Consider the following 12,581-nt stretch of genomic DNA (forward strand, 5'->3'; position numbering starts at 1 on the left):
ACTAAGTTAAATACAGATACTCTAAGATGATAATTTTCACATAAAAATCAAAAATCATCAATGAGTTTATCTCACTAAAGTTCAAAATCAGAAATTTTTGTTATACATACTCTGTGTAGAAGTATCATCCATATAGTTTTTACCATTATTTCACATCTATTTGAGAGTAAACAGTAATTTTTTGTTAGATTAACAATAAATATGGAAAATGAAATTTAGCTGTAATTTCCTAGTCTTCTTTCCAGTTTCAGATTAAGAATCTTTGTCCAATCACCAATAGCTTTTGGAAGTAACTATCACATTTAGAAGCTTGTTATGATCGACAGATACGAACAATGGATAAAAAACAGAATGGAGTAACATTATGAAATTTCATTGTTACTGAATACATAGATGTTGTGACCATATATTTTGATCTTGAGGAAATCCCTATGGAAGTCTGCAGAAATCTGTTCATTACCAAGCTAACAGACAAATGAACTAGGAAGTATTCAACTAATACTGATCTTTGCTACCAGTACTATGCGCTTATAATTTTGTTATGTTCGTTTTCAACATATCAAGAAAATACTTCCAGATATCTAAAAATGTGATAACAAAGACGCTTAATTTTAATTCAGATGAAATACTGAGGGTTGAAATTACCATATTTTTACGTACGGTAACTCTTTCAAACGTATTTGTAATTAGAAACAATTCATTCTATGATTGGAAACGCTGTACAGCTTAAAAATATATTTTGAGTATAGACAATGTGAACGCGTTACATAGAGTGAAACAGTATACAAGTATTTTTAGCTGGACTATAATATTAATTGACTTTTATGCAATTATCACTAAAATGAAGAAGTTTTAGACAAAAAGTCATTTGAAATTGTACTAAACTACAACACATATTTTTCTTCCTTATTTCCAAATAAAAAACGATAATAACACAAGTATGTGAAAAAGTTGAGTTCTCTTTGACCATATAAGAGAGCTGATAAGATGTGACATGTGACGAAAGAGCTAAAAAATGGAATAGCAAAGAGTTGTAGAACAATGGGGTCCATGTATAATATTCTGAGAACAAAATAATATCCAAAGCAGCAAGGATACGATTATACTCTGTGGATGTAAGTACCTACTAATCCAGATGAATACTAAAAAATAGAAGAGTTGAAGATGAAAGTGCTCCTAAAAGTACTGGGATGCTTGAAGATGAACAACGATTCATGGAGAAGAACTAATACTGAGCTAAAAGAAATATATAAGTAGTCTAATATTATACAAGTAGTCAGAACCGAAAGGGTCAAGTAATTAGGGCTTATGAATGAGAATGAATCCGTATGGTTTTGTGATCTCTTAAAATATTTCACGTTGGTGTACTACATTTGCCTCCAATCATACGTGGTTTGACCGTTATTCAGTCTTCACCTTTCGTATTGTGCGCCAAGAACTTCTAAGTATACTACTCTCATTTCACATGGTTGTCTTAGTGATCTCATCCTTTCGTTTTTTCTTCCGACAAACAGTACTTATTTAAGTCATAAGCTCTGTAATGTTCTCGGGAGTAAATTCCCCGATTTTGTCTCTCAATACTCCTCGCTATAGGATTCATTTGTTGCATATGAACAATTTGTGGTTTGGAATGTCTACAGCTTGTCTGTTCAAACTGGTAGGACTAGAAGTGGAAATTGGATCAGTTCATCTCCCCGTAAGTCCTCTCTATTCAACCTTTTACATTTGGTGAGAAAGACACGAAGAAACCTCAATATTTTTACGCAGGCCGATGCCTCTGTTGACAAAAATATATGTTATCTTGAACAAGTTCAGAGTACCAAGAAAATTAATACGACTAGAATGACTAGCAGTCAATATAGTAAGAACGAGAATATTCAAAGAGAAACAGAAAGAGAACAGAATACTCAAAAATAAAAGGAACTACAGACTTGTATAAACTGAAAATTCCAAATAATAGACTTGGATCCAACTGATTGGTCCAGGCAAATTTGAAGACCTCGGAAAAGGTGACAGGAAGAAGTCGCATCTGGTGGAATTAACTACAATTCTATATTATCTTCACTTTCGCCAATATACATCATCAATGTCATATAGTTCCTAGTGGAGTAAAGGGGATATGTCGGTATTTCAACAGCTGTGGTAAAACCATGAGGTTGCTATCCTTTCATGGCTGTTTCGTGGGTTCTATCCATTCTATCTTTAGTCTCTTTCCATGCAAGTGTATCTATTACAGTACTACCTCAATAGTTCTTCATGTTCGTCTTTTGTCTGTTTTCTTATGATTCAATGCTTATCTGATAATTTTTGTAGCTGGTGTCCGTAATGTAAAACCTATACATCTTAATTTTTGTTTCCTCGCCTGTATTACTCATTTCATAATTTTAAAAATTTGACATTATAAAAAGGTATATATTTAATGCAGAATGTTCTGAATCGCGTTTATCGCGTCAATCAGTCATACCATGTTGATTTTGTTCAAGAGCTACGCAACTTTGCAACTACATCGCTTTTGTGGAATTTACTTGATTTTGATAACAAGGTCAATTATGAAACGCATTGTATTATGAATGCCATACTAAAATGAGATGTACTTATTTCTAATAACTAAATAATGATATTTCTATAGGAAAAAAGTGATATGCATCTCGACGAAATACTAACTTTTGTCTTGCCTGCTTGTCTGTCTCGACAATACAGATTCTTCTCATTTTTGTACGAATGAACCACTTGTTATGTATGTTATCATAATTCTTTGCAAAAGTACAATCTGTATTTAATTCCATACAATAATTGAATATGTGACCAATAATTATTTCCGCATCTGGTATTTCAATTTTCAATTTTCAATGAATCTTTCTTTGTCTTTAATTAAATGATATTCCTGTAACTGATCGCTTTCAGCTTTAAAACCAAACAGCTTCTCCATCAAACGGAAATTCAATCAACAAATAAATAGAAAAAAAAAGTTAGCCATCATTTGGTGGCGTAATCCCGAGGAAAGCATTCGTCGAATTGTTGTTGGAGAATTACATTTCATCAATTGGCAGCGCGATTCCCTGGTCCCGGCTTAATAGGCTCTACATTTTCCTTTGTCTGAGTTAAGGCTTAAACATGGCTTTAACTTGTGCTTTATTTGGTACTTCCAATTTCCTCATTTTACTTTATTTCGCTCGTTTCGGGCTTTGCCGGGATTAGCAAATACAGTTTCCATGTATGGCGGTGACAGAAATAAGATAATTTATTATCATTTTACTGTAAGTACGTAAAGGTTGGAACAAATTAGTTGGGAACTTTTAGTTAAAAACTTAGATATACGTATGTCGATTTTATCCTTCAGATATGAATGTGGTGCTGTAATCGTATTTTTAATTACGTCTTCACTGTTAGAATTATGACGTACTCACAGTTTATAATAGAAATACTGTAAAATATATGAATAAACTAGTTTCGCACAGATACAACGTTGCCAGATCGCTAGTAGTTTTACCAATCTCATTACTTTTCTCACACACATGCATTCCAATTATTGAACGTATCAATGTAATTATCACTCCAGATATTCTACAATCAATATATTGTCATTGTACAACATCAAAAAATATATATACCAATATATAGAGGCCGCAAGATTCTCAAAATATGAGCATTTGAAATACTGATGGATTGTTTCAATCACACTGATGAAGTGAGATACGAAAAAAAGTCTTCAAAAAAAGCTTTAACTGAGAAAAATTAAAGTACTGTTAAGAATTACCAAGGGCCAGCATGCAATCGTGAGAAATATTTACCATAATCCAAAATCACAACCCTCCACGGAAAAAAATCGTGGTCTAATTTTAATGTTAGAAACACGGAAATTTTGAAATTAAACTAACCTTACCTAATAATCCGTATCCAATTTCCTCGGACTTACTAAGGTTATTCTTACAATCAAATTATTTATCAATAAATTTCAGTATAGTTCGTTCTAAATTAATGAAAAAAATATATTGGGATTAGAATTGGCATATATGTCAGATTTCATATTAGAGACACGGATAAAGCTTCATTCGACCCATTTCTTTAAAAATTCTCGTATCTCTATGGTTTAAATTAGAGTCACGGATTTTTCCGTGGAGGGTGACAATAGACACTTCGAATTTAAATAACCCATATGCCGAAGTTTATCGTAAGATTTTCACATCCTGTATAATGAAAGCTTTCGTCGTAAATCGTTCCCTTCAATTTAATTAATAACTCCTGTGTAGTATCATATTAGTATATCCAATTTCAACATTTCAATTATCTCTTCCTTTGTGTATTCTTTAGTTGACGTAAAACTTTCTGGATATTTCCCTTTTTTGTTTATAATTCCCATGACTGCTTCTTTCATTTAATTCCTTTACAATTTCATTAATCAATTTGTGTAACGGTTGAGAAATTCATTCTTCAAATAGTCCGAGATAACAAGCAATCAGTGTATTTTCTCCTTTTTGATAAATATAGACCAGACATTGAACGTTCTAATACAATTCCAATCATCTGAAAACTGTCATTCTGACGGCTACACTTCTAGAATAATAAAAGACTTTAATTTCAGAATTAACTATTTATTTGTGAGGTTACATAGTTTGGAATTTACTGTTATTGGTCAATTAATACAAAATTCTGTTGTGAACTTAAAAATAATAAACTGATCATTGACATGTATCATTCTAGTTTTTTTTGTCATAAATATCATTAACTGTCACAATAAAATGGCTAAATCGTATAGAGCTTCCCAATATGATTCAGCATATATTCCAAAACTTCTTAGAAACTGGGAAATTCCATATTTTCACTGCGAAATTCCTGTAGCCCGACTCGGAAAAACTCAAATTATAGCCAACAAAAGAGGACATTTGTTACCTGAAATACCACATCCACCGCCAACACCTTGGGGAACCAATTTAGGTAATTTCAATTAACTATTATTGAATATAGTAATGAATAATAGTTATAAACAATTCAATTCCGAAATCAGGCTGATAGGTCGAGAATGATATATTTTAAAACAATTACAAGAAGTAGAAGAAAAGCAAAAGGGTGATTTGTCAACAAAAGATATAAAAAAATAGACATTAAAGAAATTTATATTATTATATCTATAAATGTGAGATACAGGAACCGACTTCTCAATTTTTATATAAATATTCACATTTCGATTTTCCTATAGCGTTAAATACTGACAAAAAGAAAGTATTTGTTGCTTGGGTTTAAGAAATAGTTCAGTAATAAATTGAAATACTTATTCAAAGAATTAAAATATCCAGTTCGGTATAATTCGGTACTTAAAACTTTTTAACATGGAATAGAATCGTTTGTCATGAATAAAGAATGACATATATTATCTTTTTTTTTTCCTTCAACTTCCACACGTCTGTTTGAAATAAATTCCCAAAAGAGAAAACGACAATATATATCATTTTCTATTTCTCATATATTTTCAGTGAAGTAGAATACACGTATCTACGCTTTGACTGCTATGAAGAACGATGTCTCGTGCATGATAAATTACATCCATTATCAAATTTTGATACCCGTAAAAAATTTCGTGTCGAAAAAAAGGTATTTCCATAATAGCTAAATTGTGACAAACATATTTTCAAATGATTCCATCTATTTTTCTAATTCATCTTATTTTATTACTAGAAAAGGGTACAGATTGATTTTTAAATATAATAACACTATTTTATTAAAATTATTAAAATCTTAAAAGCTGGTCATTGATATATTGATTTTTGAATAGAGGTGAATCTTTTGGTTCACAATTCTATAAACATTCGAGAAAGTTCAGAAAATCAACCTTAAAAACGTTGTTTTAATCTAACTACTAATGTTCACCGACAAAACTCTACCAACTATATTTTGGATATTACATAGCCACTTTGGAACTTACTAGTGGATGAAGAGCTCTTAAAGAAACTCCAGGCTGCACAACGTTCTATGGAGCATAACGTAAAAGAATCGAGTGGACTTGATAAATGACCAAGGTACCAGACATTCTCCACAGAAGCAAATCACTCAAATGGCAAGGGATTTGGCGAGAAGAACCGATAATAGGTGGACCATTAGGTACTCAAGAGGCGTCAAAAAACCAAAATTGTGCTCAAATGTAAGATGGGATTATGATATCAGGTAGCTCAACAACGCAATACATGGGCAGTCGTTAAGGAGAGATATGTGAAGAGACTGTACTCTAATAAACAATTGCTCATTGCCTATGATGATGTTGATAATAGCCACTCATATTACTAAATATAACAATGTACAGACACATTCATTTAATGTGAGAAGAAGCGAAGAAATGAGGCAATATGAAAAAACCAGAACCAACACAAATACAATAATGCAAGTAAAAATTATCGCAACTAGAGCTGTAAGAACAAGTGATCATCCTCGTCTTCGATTTGATAATATGTGAGAAATAGTGAGCTAACCGTGGAACCTCTTAATTGTATATGATTAATACGAAAACGAACGTAAAAAGAATCAACTACCACAATCTCTTTATAATCAACTACAAGAAGACCTAGACCTAGAAGATCTAGGCAAACTAGTTACAAGACTGTTAATCTACCAATAAAATATGGAAACTATTACTAAACTCTTATAAGCTCTCAATTCTTTATTTACTAGATAAAGACATCAGTTAACTCGCTAATAACCCTAAAAAGTAGCTGTGGCCATGGTTTTAATAAAGGTGTTTTTGTTAACTTCCATTTAATTCAAGAGAGTTGTACAATCAGGCCAATGCTTTTCCAACTCACCTTTATCATTTTTATAAAGACATTAAATTTTATCTTCAAAATAAGCTTTTGTTACAGCTATGATTTGACAGCAAGTACTTTATACAAGTCTGCAAATAGACAGTAGTCTATTGGAGGAAAATCTCTCCTTTTTTAATTAAGTTACAAATTTTGTAATATGAATATGTTCTATTTTATGATTATTTAAACCAACTGTACCGATGATAACTTGAAAAATAGGATTGAAAATTTGAAAAATCCTACAACTGGAACTATTAGACCTAGAACTAATCATTTACAACTTATACAATTAACGTTTCACTACTTTGATAAGTAATTTATATAAATTTTCTATATTTGTTCATTACCACTCATAATTATAAACTCCTAACGAACTCGTATTTATACCCCAAAAAGAATTTCTCAATAATTCTAGAAAATAAACATTCAAACAAATGAATAAAAAGGTCTTCCAAAAAATAGATGCAAAAAAACAATGAAGAAAAATCGCCGCTAAGAAAAACACACATAAAACGCCGAATCGGCGTATCCACCAAATTATAGGCTTCCTGCTTCGCGGCTCATGTTGTGGACGAGTTTGTCACAGTATTTAGTTTTCACGATTTTAAAGATTGGAAAGTTGGATTAAGTGGCTCTGTACTATCACACACAACTATTTCAGATTACTAATCTGAGACTAAAAGTGTACTCATTTTTTTCAAGAAATATTGACTTTTTCATTCACGTCTTTAATTAAATTCGATCTACTAACCATTTAGAAGCTGCGTTCAATGAAAAATTGAGTTAACGAAGCTATTTTACATCCTCATTTGGCTGAAGACTTATATAAATGCTTCATTGTACTAAAAATCGTTATAAAATATAAGAAATCAAGTTGACTTAATTTAAAATACTACAATATACAATCACAGAAACGCAAAATTGCACATTTCCATATGAGACGTGATCCCGCGACCATTTGACTACAAGGCGACGACCTAACCACGCCTATGTCAACTGATTTTCATTATAAATCCTCAAGCGATAAAATTCATGGATGAAATCAAAGTTCAATCAATTAATAATAATTAAAAGTTCATATATTCGAATAAAGTCAAAACTATTCATATTTTATTATCACTTCGAAATTAGTAACGACATCTTCTGGTGCAATTAAAAATATTCTTTGTTTTCACTAGCGCCATCTATTCTGAAATTCGTAAGTTCAATATATAACATATAATATTATAATATTTACTTTAAACAGACCAACAAACGGAGAATAAAGTGTAAAAAGTAACCCACTACCCCATTTCATGCAGGGGAAACTCTTAAAGCTTACTGAATTAACTTAACTGTTGATTAAATTTCTTCCATATTTTGAGAGGTTTTTAAAAGCTCAAACTTGTTATTAATCTATTAATGTTGATTTTATTAGACACTTGGGATCTTCCAAGACGTATCACGAGAGAAGTAGCTGCCCAACTAAACGGCATGAATGAAAGAAAAAAGTTGATAGAGAAATGCAAAAAACGGTTAAATCAAAAACCAATTGTACACGGTGATGGACAATTTATTAAACATTATGATGATGAAGAAGAGGAAGATAAAACACCGGAACATTTATGCCCTATTCATGATATAAAAGTAGAATATATTTGAAAATTTATTTTTATAATAGCTTTATGAAATTTGTAGTAAATGACACACCTCTATACGACGAAGATTATTTTTTGAACGATCAATTCCAAAGTTTATTTAATAAAACTTTTACGACTCCGCCTCAAGTTTTTTTACGTCTAATTCAAATTTTATATCGTCGACAATAACTTTTTCTTACGGAGGACTATACGATTGAAAAAATATCCCATTATTGAAATTATAACTATTAAGGGTTATTTTTGAAAGAAACTTGTTTTAAAACAAAGATATTTGGAAAATTCATTTGTGAGCCTCGCTGTAAAACCATCACTCGAAATCCGGCATCGATTTAATGGCCAAAAAGAAAAAAATTAACAAATTCCGTTGTAGGGACGGATTTTGTTTTGGTATGCAGATCATGGTGGCTTAAATTAAAGCCATTCTAGTCTCGTTTGCAACACGAATATGAAAGAAAGTTTTAGGGATAAATTGTAACTACAAAGAATAGTCCGCAAGGATGATTACGGATACTGGAGTAGAGGTTGTCCACTTTTTCATGTCACGTACTTTGTTTTAGTTCTTCGCGCCTTTTTGTCACTGTGGACGGTTAATTTATAGCGTCATTTTTAGGTGCAACACGAAGATAGATGCGTAGTAAAGGATTAAAAATAAATAGATGATAAGAAAGGAATTTTTATTGTCAAGTCCCTCTTGCATTCTTTTATATAAGATTTCTACTAACGCAAGAATGTTTGAGAGTGTTGTTTGAGTTTTGAAGCAAACGAACGTGTTTCATACCAATGGTCACTCAATCCATTTCAAATGTACATATTGCATGTCAAAATCTACCTCACAAACATCAAATTCAATCAAACCATGGTTGGTGAACAGTAAATTATAAAAAAAAGTTTTATGAACAAAATCAAGATCTAAAGAAATCGTTTACGGTTAATCACTTTGTAAGAATGGGAATAGCTAAACACAATTTACGATATCTCTTGCTGTGTTGAGACTTATATTTCTGTTGAAGGAATGTCAGGATTAGACAGCAAAGCGAAAAAATTGGCACAAAAGAAAAGAGAAGCCAGTTTCAGTTTGTGACAGAAAATTAAAAATCGATAGGAAATATGGAAACAACATTCGAAAGGAGCAGAATGTAGTCCAAAAATCCAGAAAATTGACATGCAAACATTCTGAGAAACAACAAATGGAACAAAAAACAAAATTTAGTGTGTCTCAGTGACAACGAATTTTCGCCCACTAAAGGTATGGAAATCACTATCGACGAAGTCATATTTTACTTTTAACGTGAGTGTATTTCAGAAGACACAAAAAGTTCAACTCGAAAGTGTATTGTTGGCGATATCTTCTCGTGATCGTTCTTCAGCATAATCTATATTCTGAAAGTTGAGACGCTACTACTCATGAAGAATTAAGAACAAACTGCGGCAAATGCCAAATACAGTATTTTGTAATTTAATGCAATATTTAAAAGAAAATTAAGAAAGTGATTCAGATATGTGTATAGTTTAGTAACCAAAACAAATAGTTTGCACAGATTTTATGTCCCCACACCCATAAAAATTTTTATTCCTGAACAAATACGAAGAGGCTTAGAAAGTAGATATTAGATAGAAAATGTATAATATCTCAAACCCTGTAAAGATCCCAAATTAGAATTAGACATTAGACAACTTAAATGGCCTAATAGCTAGCAACCGAATCTCATTAGAAAAATTAAGATTCAAAAAGTATTTAAACCACGTGACCATCATTTATAATGCTCTTCAATGTGGGTGTAACAAAATAATGGGATAGCATATGTTAATACCATATGATCTTCACCTAACGCTGCTAATAAAAACTACGCAGGAAATAAAGCTTTCTATAACCTAGAATAGACAACAAGAAACTTTGGACTCTAAGTAAACCAAGTATTCAACAATAAACTAGAATATAACATGCTTTGTGAGGGCACAAACAGTGATGGAGTATATAGGAGGGTTGCCATCAGGTATACTGGAATTAGGTTAAGTTTTCAATTTTTCAAAAACACAAAAAAACGTTTTACTAGATTCTAGGTTTCACCGAAGCAACCCACAAGAGGACATCCCCCGACACGATAACTCCGCATTTCACAAGCAAGTGCAGAGGTATACATCGGGGACAGATATACAGAAAGCGAAGGACCACTCGAATTAGATCTGTTCTTGCCGATGAAGGTTGGAAGAGGTTTACCCGAGGCAGCGAAACATACACACACACACACACACACACACACACACACACACACACACACACACACACACACACACACACACATTAAGACGTTCAGAACAAGAAGCCAAGAGTGTATAGCCAACAGACCAACAAAAAGATAAGACATTCCAGAATCTCCCATACAACTCGGGGAGAGGAAGGAGTCTACGCGCGAAACTGCGACGCGAATGAGGATGAGGACCTGTCGAAAAGACAGGGGGTGGTTGGAATGTTATTCTTTGCACCCACTGCGGATTTATCCGGGAGTGGATGCTTAGAGGGACGGGCTTTCTCACGCGCTCGTGTGTGTGTGTATAGTGGAAAAAAATAGTAGGAGTATGGGAAAGTCATGAACCCTGAATGTCTGTATTTGAAATATGATAATAACGACCCCGTTCAAAGTATTCAAAGTTTCGTTATTGTACAATTTATTTTATACCCTTATATCATCGAAATATATTGAATAATTTTGCTTCCATCCACTGGATCGGAATTGATGAAATTGACCCTAGAGCATTTAAAGTTGGTTTATACACGAAAACAAGTGGTATTTTAATTAATTGCCTGCAATTATGGTAATTAATTGAATACATTTCAGAGGCCTTACTTTTCAAGTTGACCGTATCACGCACAGTTGTCTATCATGCAATAAATCCATTTGAGAAATAGAGTAAATCTAATTAAAAATACAATTTAGTCTTTATTTGATGACAGTGATCATCGTTATAAGTGGTTAGTGGAAAAATATTCGTCGATAGTTGATCCAAAAATTTCATATGTAACTGGTAGGTTGACCTTGTACATGATAGTTTTCAAAAGTTATCATTTGATACACGGTTCATAGCATAGATAAAAGATGTACAGGTTCATAGATACTGACGTTATTACTTCCTATGATATAGAATTGCGTATTGGTGTGAACACATGACAAAACATCGCATGATATTACCTTTGTTAGTATTATTATTGTAATTAGTTGAGATGCTCTTAAGTTATAGTTGAAGAAATTACAACATCACATTCATATTTGTGTGATCACCACTTACATCAATGCACTTTTACGAAGATGGTTCCAGAAGTACCTCGCCCAACAAAGAAAACACAAAAATTTTGGAATTGTACGAATCTTTTTATAAAAATTTTTATTAACTACGACTTTTACAAGAAATTTAAAGGGATACACAATTAACAATCTAACGAAACCAAAACTAAAGCAGACTGAGTTGTATCATTTTGGTTTGGTTAATTTATTTAAAAAATATTGTCTCGGAATCGAATATTCTATTATAAATTTTTTCTATTCACAGTTCTTTCACTTAGATGAATTAATGAAGTTATAAATAATTGTTGGGTTAGCAAAGACAGCATCCGATATAATTTCTATATTCTATCGTAAAGAGATACTAAGATATTGTTTGGTCTATCTTAAAGAGGTTCATAACTCGTATGTGCCACAATTCATTGCTACAGATCTAACACCAAAAGTTACTTAAATCGCTTGATCGTTAAGTAAGTAACTTAATTCTACCACTAAATAGAGTGGCTCATAAAAGACTTTAACCACCAAATGCACGTTGTAACTGTATTTTTTGTTCACTTGACGACCTTGAAATCATAGTAGATCATGGTGCGCGTATGATTTCCTCACAAATTTATGGCGATGGCAAACGTTTGGATAATCATTTACATTGTTATATCAGCAACACAACTGCTGTTCTAAAAGTATACAGAGGCTCTTGTACCTAAATACCCATGGGGGTAAATCGACTGTTGCGACCTGCTTAATTCCTATTTTTAGAGTAAAAAGTTTATGAACCAGTTTCTAGGAATCAATCTGTACCAGATAAGTCTTACAAGAAAGCAGCAATATTAGGCGATTTGCTAAACAGAATAAACAATTAATAAAAAATT

At 32.2% G+C, this 12,581-nt stretch overlaps 1 protein-coding gene across 1 annotated transcript in view; it reads left to right on the forward strand.

The window, feature by feature from the left end:
• Positions 1-12,581, forward strand: part of LOC130443727 (out at first protein) — a 230,430-nt gene that overhangs the window by 186,479 nt on the left and 31,370 nt on the right. The window lies entirely within an intron of this gene.

This window comes from Diorhabda sublineata, chromosome 5 (assembly GCF_026230105.1).
Source record: "Diorhabda sublineata isolate icDioSubl1.1 chromosome 5, icDioSubl1.1, whole genome shotgun sequence".
NCBI lineage: Eukaryota > Metazoa > Arthropoda > Insecta > Coleoptera > Chrysomelidae > Diorhabda > Diorhabda sublineata.